Source organism: Sebastes umbrosus, chromosome 3, assembly GCF_015220745.1.
Source record: "Sebastes umbrosus isolate fSebUmb1 chromosome 3, fSebUmb1.pri, whole genome shotgun sequence".
NCBI classification, from domain to species: Eukaryota; Metazoa; Chordata; class Actinopteri; order Perciformes; family Sebastidae; genus Sebastes; species Sebastes umbrosus.
The window spans coordinates 35913437-35919958 of record NC_051271.1 but is presented as its reverse complement, the minus strand read 5'-3'; the positions used below and the strand labels follow the sequence as shown (position 1 = coordinate 35919958).

The window sequence follows — 6522 nt, the reverse complement described above, 5'->3', positions numbered from 1 at the left end:
CATGATGATGGGCCTGCTGTCCTCCTGCTTTATGAGCAGCTAACACAGGACTTCATTATTTGCAAGCAATAAAATCCTTAAACTATGCAAATGATCCAATAAAATTTGTCATTTATAATTATAGAAATACCTTTACAGATGAAGGAGTGCATGTGCTCTAATGTTAGTGGTGGCACCGGTTTAACCAGTCTGAGGGCCTCGGGGGGGATGAGGGGGTGTTTTGTTGCTGTTGGGTTTCAGGTGAAAAAATGCAAAGAAACTAATTTGCTTGCTTCTGATTTTCATGTTCACTAACATGCTGGTGTTACCCACACACTGAATGAAGACACTGTTTTTTCCATCTAGGTGCCAGGTTCTGTAAACACAGTAAAAAGACAGTCTTGGATGAACATCGGCTTTCTTGTATGCTGCTATCCACTAGAAATTCATCCACTTGGTCGATTTGAGTGATCTTGGTGTCAAATGATATGTTTTCTAGCATGCTGGATCTAATTTTGATAGTTTTAACCATTTTTAACGGCAATATGGCGGCCATTTTGTGTCTGTTTAGTGTCTGCTTCCTCATGAGAGCATGGGGGGTCACAGCATCCAGGGACTTCCTGTTGTTGCTGATGGCTTTGTCTCCTTGTGCCGCAATGATCATGCAAGACATTTCAGCTTCGCACACACTTTCTCTGCGGGAAAATGAAACAGCTGGGTCTTGATGCTTGATTCCCTGGCCGCTATATTGCAGTTAAAAATGATCAAAACTATCAAAATTAGATCCAGCATGCTAGAAAAACATGTAATTTGACATCAAGATCACTCAAATGGATCTGTGCTCTCTCTGCACACAGAAATGTAGGACAGAATTGACGGCCTTTCTCCATGTAAATGCCAAAATTGGGGTACTTGAAGTCAGACATATACATGAAGAGAATGCAAAGAAAGCCAAACACCAGTAGGCTGCTGAAGAGAAATGTGCGCTGGGAAGTCAACTGGCAGGCTGAGCAGGAGATGGCTTCACCTTCGGAGAGAGAATAGATCCATTGATTGTAGACATGACATATGACTGGACAATGCATTGAGTTGTCTGATTGTAAGCTAGCTATATTATAGGTTGTTCTGAATACCTAAATACACAAAGAGCCCCCTGGTGATGTTATTGGACATTCTTCTTTACTTCTTTTATGGTATTATCTTATTACTATCTCCCACAGAGGAGGTATGCAAGCTGTTGCCCCCACACACATACAGTACAAACATACATAAGGTACAGTACATACATATGCACATACTTACATACATACACCCTTCTCCACCTTCCCTTTGTGTGTCTTTTCGCTCTTTAAACAACATCACCGAACCCCTCGCACACTTTCCCTGAGCGTTTAGTATTACCACGGATGGACAAGACTGATGTGTAACAAATCCTCGGTATTTGACGTAAACCAGTCCAGCCTCCTTAGGAATGAGAACAAGCTGGTAACCCAACATTTGGCGGAGGTTTCGAAGGGCCCAAACAACCAATTCCCCCCTCCCGAGGCCCTCAGACTGGTTCATCTGGCCCCACCACTAACATCAGAGCACACATACTCCTTCTTCTGTAAATGTATTTTTATATATACTGATATGAAGGTATTTTATTGGATCATATGCACAGTTTAAGGATTTTTTAAGTCATAAAAACTCTTAAATAGTTCTTAGTTTTTCAATGAAATGTCAGTGATGGGATTACATTGTAAAAACTGGGAAGATTTTATTCTAATACATATTTTTTATTATACAGATAACAAAATGTCTCTTTGAACATTCATAAACTAAACTGATCACTCTTAAAAAATGTCCAAATGTCCTGAAAATGAAGCTAAGACAATTTAAATTTAATTTTAATTTAATTTAACATCTAATTTCTATTAAACAGAACAATCAAATAAAAGCAGTTTCAGGTACAAATAAAGATTAAAGTGCTTCTTACTGTGGTTTTTGTCTCAGGCGGAGGACTGTAAAGACTAAGACCCACCTTTCTCTGCCTGTGATTGGTTAGTACTTTTTGCATTTGTTGGTTGGGTTGGTCAGGTTTATTCATGAGGAGTGAGATTGGTTATGGTAAGAATGTCAAAGGCAAAGTAGGGCAGATCAGACTTCTGGCTTTTTTTCAGGGTTTGCAGGAAATTAACCTAATATTTTTCTGTGCAACTAACCTTCAGCTGCAGAAGCAGTCCCAAGATCTTTGACTCTCTTTCAGAAGCTCTGTGCTGGATCCTGACTTAAGACTCCCTTACATACTCTATCTTCTCTACGATTTTCTCGTCGTCGCTCCACCATCCTCAACTCCTCACCGCAGGCTTACTACAGTACTCTCACAAAAGCTTTCTCGGAACTTGGCATCCGGCCCTCTTTCTGAAGAGAAAACCTGAGGGCCGAGCACCTCCATTGAGTTCTGGCGGATCCTGTTCCTGACAGTAATGACTTGAAGCAATATTTTTTTCCCTTGGACGCTGAGGGCATGTCCTGCTCTACTCTGACCTGCCCTACTTTGCCTCTGATTGGCTAACCCTGATATTCTTACCCTAACCCCAACCAATCTCACTCCTCACGAATAAATCTAACCAACCCAACCAACAAAGGCAAAAAGTACTAACCAATCACAGGCAGAGAAAGGTGGGTCATAACTTTGCCATCCTGGGGGAAAAAAAACTTGACAACTGGTTGATGTACTACATAGTGGACGGAGGTGAAGTGTCTATCTTCGTCTTTACAGTCCTCCACCTGTATTTCTGCAGAGACAACAAACACAGTAAGAAGCACTTTAATCTTTATTTGTACCTGAAACTGCTTTTATTTGATTATTCTGTTTAATAGAAATTCAATTTTAAATCAAATTTAAATTGTCTCAGCTTCATTTTCAGGACATTTGGACATTTTTTAAGAGTGATCAGTTTAGTTTGTGAATGTTCAAAGAGACGTTTTATTATCTGTATAATAATAAGTATATGTAATAGAATAAAATCTACACAGTTTTTACAATGTAATCCCATCACTGACATTTCAATGAAAATCGAAGAACTATTTAAGAGTTTTTATGCCTTAAAAGGTCCTTAAACTGTGCACATGATCCAATAAAGTACCTTCATATAAGTATATATATAAAAATACCTTTACAGAAGAAGGAGTACGTGTGCTCTGATGTCAGTGGTGGGGCCGGATGAACCAGTCTGAGGGCCTCGGAGGGGGGGAGTGGGTTGTTGGGCCCCTTCGAAACCTCTGCCCAGTGTTGGATTACCAGTTCGTTCTCATTCCCACGGCGTCAAATACTGGGGCTTTCCATTAACTACAATGTAAATCCATAGTAAACGCTCAGAGAAAGTGTGCTGGGGGTGTGGTGACGTAGCTTAAACAGCGAAAAGAGTGTGGGTGAGAGTGCGGTGGGGTAGGGTGTATGTATGTATGTACTGTATGTATGTGGGGGCAACAGCTTGCAAATGAGACCTCCTCTGTGGGAGATAGTAATAAGATATATTATCATAAAAGAAGTAAAGAAAAATGTGCTATAAGATTACCAGGTGGCTCTTTGTGTATTAAGGTAAACAGAACAACCTATATAGAGAAATATGATACATCATAAACACTTTTCAAACATGTATTTCACTCTATAAATGTACTGGTAATGTAACTTTTTTGGGTGCCAGAAAATGAAAAATATTCTCAAGTGGTGGGGCCAGATGAACCAGTCTGAGGGCCTCGGGAGGGGGGACTGGGTTGTTTGGGCCTTTCCAAACCTCCGCCAAATGTTGGGTTACCAGCTTGTTCTCATTCCTAAGGAGGCTGGACTGGTTTACGTCAAATACCGAGGCTTTGTTACACATCAGTCTTCTCCATCCGTGGTAATACTGTAAAAGAAGGAAAGAAGAATGTCCGATAACATCACCAGGGGGCTCTTTGTGTATTTAGGTATTCAGAACAACCTATAATATAGCTAGCTTACAATCAGACAACTCAATGCATTGTCCAGTCAAATGTCATGTCTACAATCAATGGATCTATTCTCTCTCCGAAGGTGAAGCCATGTCCTGCTCAGCCTGCCAGTTGACTTCTCTGTGCACACTTTTCAGCAGTCTACTGGTGTTTGGCTTTCTTTGCATTCTCTTCACATATAAGCATGACTTCAAAGACCCCAATTTTGGCATTTACATGGAGAAAGGCCGTCAATTCTGTCTTACATTTCTGTGTGGAGAGAGAGAACAAACCCAGGACCCAAACAACAACAGTTCTACAGAGATGCACATTAACCCACAACCCAGCGACACCAAGAAGATCCAGGCAGCAGCAGTGGACGCTGAGCCCGACACTATAGTATTGATCTGGATGTGGCCATATGGCACCAAACATACTATGAACTGCAGTATTTTCAATATCGAAAAATGCTGCTTGACAGCTGACAAGACACTTTACCCTAAGGCCCACGGGGTTCTCATCCACCACATTGATCTAGGACCCATGCCGACATAACCGCGTCCCTATTTTCAGAAATGGGTGTGGTTTAATGTGGAGCCACCTGCATTCATAACTAAATTTCCTAAACTTAATGACGTATTCAACTTAACATGAAATTATCGCCCTGATTCAAATATTCCAGTGCCTTATGGGTCTCTGGTGCCAGTGACATCGCAAGATAAAAGTTTCAAATTGCCAGCAAAGGACAAGTGTGTGTGTTGGATTGTGAGCAGATGGATCCCGAACTTAAAGAGAGTTCAGTTCTACAATGAACTGAAGAAACACATCAACATTCATACTTATGGAGGAGCCTTTGGCCATCGTCCAAGTATCGAAGGCTATAAAGAGATAATTTCTAGTTGTAAATTCTACCTCTCCTTTGAAAACTCTATCTACAAAGACTACATCAAAGAGAAGGTATACAAACCTATGATGTTTGGAACTGTACCAGTAGTTCTGGGCCCTGAAAGACAAAACTATGAGGACCATATCACACCTGATTCTTTCATTCATGTCGATGACTTTTCCACTCCAAAGGAGCTGGCAGAGTGGCTACTTTACCTTGACCAAAATCATACAGAGTACATGAGATACTTTAGATATACAAGCAGGTATAAAGTTAAATTTTCTAAGTTTGGAATTGAACATTCTTGCCGAACTTGTAAATACTTACAAAACCACAAAGAGTACCAAGCTATTCATGATCTTAACAAATGGTTCTGGGGTTAACATGTTGTCATCACTCACATCGAAATTCTACATATTGTGTCTTTAATTCACTTCTTTGCTGAAGGTGTCATAATGCACTCAACTGTCACATTTCTAAGAAGTTACAGAAAGTCTGTAGGGATAATAATCTTGGATTCTGTGGTTTGTAGTTTCACATATATCCTTATAAAAGGAAGACAATATTATATTTTGTAAGGGGCACAGTAGAGGTCTTTGAACACTGTGATGAAAAGGTTATCTGAGGTTTCATTATTTTCACAAATGCTGTTTTTGACATTTGTCATATATTTCTATTATTTTAATTTCTCTTTACATCCTTTGCCATAGCTGCTCTACCATCCCTATGCAATGAGATAGATCACATGCAGTTTTAGTTAAGTCATAGTCAAGTCAGCACACTAGGCAGCCTGTTGGGCTTGAGTTTGCCATGTTGTGATTTGAAAATATTTTTTTATGCTAAATGCAGTACCTGTGAGGGTTTCTTGACAATATTTGTTGTTATAAATAAACATTTGCATAAAACAATCAGATTTGTCCACTTCCATGTTGACAAGAGTATTAAACACTTGACAAATCTCCCTTTAAGGTACATTTTGAACAGATAACAAAAAGTGCAATTTATTTCCAAACAATCACTATTAACTATGGACAATCATGTGATTAATTGCGATTAATATATTTTTTTATGTGGTTATGTAGGTGTGTTTTTCAGCTTGTGTGTCTATCCCTTTGTTGTTATTGCTACTGGAGCAAAACCAATTGCCCCTAAGGCACAAATAAAGGATTTGAACTTGAACCTAATTTTTAACTGAACTTTATGCAAATGTATATATGCATTTTGTTTTTCAACAGGAAGTGTTCAGAATCAACAGTGCAACAAGTAAACATTTTGTTTCGTCAATCAAGAATTTAATTTCTCATAAATAATTGCCACTGTTTTTAATATAATAAATTCCATCTCAACTGTTTTTTATTGGAAATTCTTTTTTATTGTTATTGTTGTTTCATTGTTCATGTGATATTGTAAATTAAAATTGATATTATGAACTCAATTTGAACTAATGCTGAAAAGCTCCAGGGTTGTTTCTATTGAGGTTACCATTGGTATATTTATTGTGCTAATACAAAGTTGTGGCTGTCCTTTGAGGTTACATTTTCTCTGTATGTAAAGCAGCAACAAGTTTCACCATGATGATGGGCCTGCTGTCCTCCTGCTTTATGAGCAGCTAACACAGGACTTCATTATTTGCAAGCAATAAAATCCTTAAACTATGCAAATGATCCAATAAAATTTGTCATTTATAATTATAGAAATAC

General features: G+C 38.9%; 1 pseudogene; it reads left to right on the top strand.

Annotated features, from left to right (window-relative positions):
* The first annotated feature begins 4260 nt into the window (after positions 1–4260).
* Positions 4261–5205, top strand: LOC119484956 (annotated as a pseudogene).
* Positions 5206–6522: the final 1317 nt, after the last annotated feature.